Here is a 5000-nt window from a genome sequence, read left to right on the forward strand (position 1 = left end):
TCAGTAATACCTCATACATTCTTAGGTAACCTTTTTTTTTTTTTCATTTTTATTCCTCCATTTTATGTCCTTCATATAACCAAGATATGCAATTTTAATATTTAGTGCAAAGTAATCAAAGGAAAAAGATAATCTAGATTGGTATATTTTACAGTGAAATCTAAAATCTCATGAAAAGTTATTTGCATCATTAGATGTGTATAATTCTCAGGAAATATAACACTGAGGACAGAATAATAAAATTTTTAATTTTCAACCCCGTCTATAAATAAAATGTTTACGTTGTAGGAAAATTTATATCATGACTAGGCTCATTCTGGTTGCTTCTTAGTGATTGATTTTAGCCATTGTAATTACATTATTTTATTTTAACAATACTGAAGCTAAACATTCAAATGCAACTATCAAACAATTTCAGCTGAACACTCTTGACACTTGTTCGGGGAATAGGTCTTAAAAATAAAATCCAATGATCATTCATCGTCTTCCCAAACTAAAGGATAGACTTTTCCTCCTTTAATTTTTTTTTGTGCAGCCAGAAATATAACAAATAGAAGTTAATAGCTTTGCCATCCTAGTCAGTAATAGTGAGTATATTATGTTATATTTCGAGACTGAATGTTACTCATATCATGATTTTTAAAACGGATAGAATTTCACCAAAAGTTATTACAATATACTGTATTTATGTTAAAAGCATCAATTTTAAAATGTTAAGTAATAGTTTCAACAATCAAATAGCAATCACCTTCCTCAATAATCCATTTCGCCTTTTACTGATATAACCTATATTTCTAGCAACATTTTAAGAAAGTATTTGTAAGTTATTTATAAATGTTTTTGATTATTATTATCATCATTACTATTTTTTATGAAAATTATTGTTATTCTTAAAAATAGTAATTATTGGTTTTTCAGTTGTCATTTCCTGGAAGACTTGTTCTTTATTTTTTTTTCTATTAAACTTTAAAATTACCGGGTATTTTCCTCAAATAATGTATTTTCTTGTCACTTGTTCTTGAGGTTTTCGTTTAGTTTGTTGAAAGTCAATCCGGTAAAAAGATAAGGCTAAATGAAGTGTCTCTTTCAAGTTTTCCTTCCATGTAGAGACATTATAACTGGCGACAAGGATTACAGGGACGATTATTTCGACATCGAGATGCTGTACTTTGGGAATATTTCTGAATTTTGCCCTGACCAGGAAGATGTTGAAATGTACATTGAAAGAGTTAAACTTTTTTTTCTGTGAATGCTGTTGAGGAAGAAGAGAAAATTGTTGTTTTTAACTCTTAATGGGTCCAATAATTACGCAATGTTAGGAGACTTAATACATCCAATTAACTCGAATACAATGACGTTTAGAAAATTGGTTTCGGTCTTTAAAAATATTTTTTTTTTCGCCTCTGAGGAGTGTAATTGCAGAAAGTTTTAAGTTCAATAGAAGATGCCGAGGAAGCAATCAAACGATATATGATTACGTAATATCCTCAAAAACCTGTCAGCAACATGTCAATATGGATATTTTCTGAATAATGCTATGATATATTTATTGAAGGTTTCACAGATGAAGAAATTCAGTGAGAAATGTTAAAGCCAAATAACCAGACTTTTCCTAAAGCTTTTGAAATGGCTCTTTCATTCGAGAGGGCCAAGAAAACCTCTCTTGAATTAGTTATAACCTTTTACTGCGGATTCAGCTGAGGAAACCCATCAGATTGAAACCGCAAGATATCACAAAGACAATGGTTACAAACAACTGAAGAACTAAGTTATTAAAAGCTTTAAAAGATAAGAGATTTTATTGTTGCAATGAGGAAACCCACTTCACCAAAAATTTTCAATTTAAAAGGTACAAGTGTCATAAGTATATATATAAACGAATATGCATATAACTTCTATTGAAATGGAATTGCTTGAGTCAAAAGAAGAGTTTCAAGAGAATTCCTGCAAATTGCACCAAGTCAGTTGCATAAGCATGAATTCTTTTAATGCTATAGACCTTTGAGTTGTTAGTAAATGGGAAATCTGTAATCTTTTAGATTGACACAAGGCTAAGAGATTTTATTCAGGGGTTCAAAGACCTTTTATAAATTGTTTCTTATATAAAGTTCTTCCAAAAACAGCGTTTTACGTACATATTCCTCATAATTTTTTAAGACACTGGGTGAATCCAAAGTCTCCGCGCATAAGCATCAACTCCTATTAGGAGTGGTTGAAGGCGATAGCCATTCTTTACTAGGTAGTTATAGGCTAACGTATCTTGAATTAGATTGAAAAAAATATTTTTCAAGCTCGTCGAGTTTCCATTTATCAAATCCTACCCTCCGATATTTTTGGATTCTATAGAGAAGATAAAGGGTTTTCAGACATATTTTAAGATTAACGATAACTGCATTCCATAGTTCTCTCGGGCACGCCCTGTTCTTTATGCTATGCAAGAAAAAGTGAGTAAGCAACTATATATGATGTAAGAAGAAGGGGTTATCTCAAGAGTCCTACACAACAAATGTGTCACCTATCGTATGCATTGCTAAAACAGATGGTACTGTTCGTATATCTTGGGATTGTATGTCTACTGTAAAAAAAACAATTAACATTAGTGTTTATCCATTTCAAACAACGCAAGACTTGTTTGATAAATTGCCAAGAAGGAGAGATTTTTCTCGTTCTTACGAACAGTTAGAATTGTCCCGCAAATTAAAAGAAATGTGAACTATAAATACAGACAATGGCTGTATCAGATAAATAGAATGATGTACGGTATAGTTTCCGCTCAAGGTATTTTCCAGAAAGTAATGAATACAATATTGAGAGATAATGATGGTTGATGAGGTTTGATAGATGATATCACTGCAACAGGTAAGGATGATCTTGCCCATTTGAAGAACCTTATGAAAGTGTTCGATAGATTGAAAAGTTTTAACATCCGTTTTAAACCAGTATGTTTTTATCCAAGACAAAGTAGGATATCTGGGACACAATTGATACAAATGGTAAATTTATAAAAGACTTTTCTACAGTTTTAGAATCATTACACAATTTGCTTCGTAAGAGTAGTAGATATATAAAGAGGAAAGATGTTGAAATGCATGTAAAAAAAGTAAAAGGAACCTTTACATTTGTTCCATTATTAGTTTATTTTAATCCATACCTAAAATTTCCATTGTGTAGGCAAAGTCAATGTTGACCAATACAGGATGTGGATATGCGCATATCCCCATGTAAACATAAATGTTCAGTGAATTTAAACCCTTGCTCGTAAGGTAAATGAACTTATATTTGATATCTCCATTGCAATATGAGCTCGTTTTTAAGACTATCTCCCTTTAATTGATATTGCTGTTCACCGGCTGTTTTGAAGTCAATGGAAATAAGGATAATTTAGTTTCCTCATAACTGTCTTCCAAAAAGATTATATCTATACAATGTTTATGCAATCAATACATAAAAAGGAAACTTCATTCTGGGGTATTATTTCTATTTTTTTTTTCAAGAATCAGTTTTGGAGTTTCCTATATGCAAACCCAGTTTTTAGGTATAATAACCATATTTATCTGTAATTAGCTGCACTTTCTTTAATTGAATGTATTTATCAAATACATCAACTGTAATTATCGAAAATTACTTAGTAAACGCTATTAAAGTTTGCTGCATATGTTTTTTAGTAACATGATAAAAAAGATAAAGTATCATCCTATCTCCAAAGAATTCCCCAGTTTATATGATGGGAGTATTTATAATTTTGTAATTAATCTTCTTTAAAAGATGAAAAATTAAATCTTAACTGGATAAAAGATATGCAACATTTGATTAAATCGTCTCAAAAAAAAAAAAAAAACATTAGGATTCAATATAATTTGGAGGTAAATTTTCAAACGTAATCATATACCAGATGCTGAATTAAATGTGGTACGATGAACCTTAATGCAAGTGTGAATAATTTCCGGTTTTTTAAAAATGCATTTTCAACCAGAGATCGAATTTTAGATTCAGATTAATCTATCATGACACCACTCAGAGAATTTCGACACCATTAAAGATTAAATAAGAATAGTTATTGAGCAACAATGATATGGTTCAGTGGGTTTACAATTATGTCTTGTTCAGCATTCTTTTCAAGTCAGAGAAAAAATAGGAAATTTTCATTGTTCTTATTTCAGGTAGGCCTAGGTCTACTGCCAAAGTCCTTACGTAGCCGTTTTCTCGGATCAGTCTGTGAATAGAATTTCAGTTTCAAAGGCAATTATTTATCATGCTATTTGGTTGACATTTCTTAATTTTCCTCTAGTAAATGACGTTGCAAAATCAATTAGATACTAGATATTTCTAAATAAATTAGATAATTATGAAAAAGGTAATTATCCAAATTTTTCCATATTAGCTAAATGTCCTGCTTTTCCACACCTCTAGTACAAAAGAAAAAGGAGATATCACACCAAATAATTTTCTATAAGAACAAACATTTCACAAGGAAGAAAGTCCCAGATTTAGCCAATAAAATAAACTGAGCAAAAATAACACAAAGTCTGTTCTTGTTTCATCTTCAACTCTAGATCTTCCAACATACCAGACGTAACACCAAAACTTTGCTCATTACATCCTTCTGCAAAGTTGATTCCTCTTGCAAGTTTCTCGGAGTTGTAATATGAGAAAAGGAAGTCATTTATGGAAATGAAACAGTAGTGATAGCACTTCACAGGTTTTCTTATAGCCAATTAAAAGTGATAAATAATATACAGTAGCGTTTAAATTTGAATACTATTAAAATTCGGTTAATATATATATATATATATATATATATATATATATATATATATATATATATATATATATATATATATATATATATATATATATATATATATATATATAAATATTTATATATATATATATATATATATACGTATATATATATATATATATATATATATATATATATATATATATATATATATATATATATATATATATATATATCATCGTCATTATCAGCCGTTACT

The sequence above is a fragment of the Palaemon carinicauda genome, chromosome 23 (assembly GCF_036898095.1).
Source record: "Palaemon carinicauda isolate YSFRI2023 chromosome 23, ASM3689809v2, whole genome shotgun sequence".
Classification (NCBI taxonomy): Eukaryota; Metazoa; Arthropoda; class Malacostraca; order Decapoda; family Palaemonidae; genus Palaemon; species Palaemon carinicauda.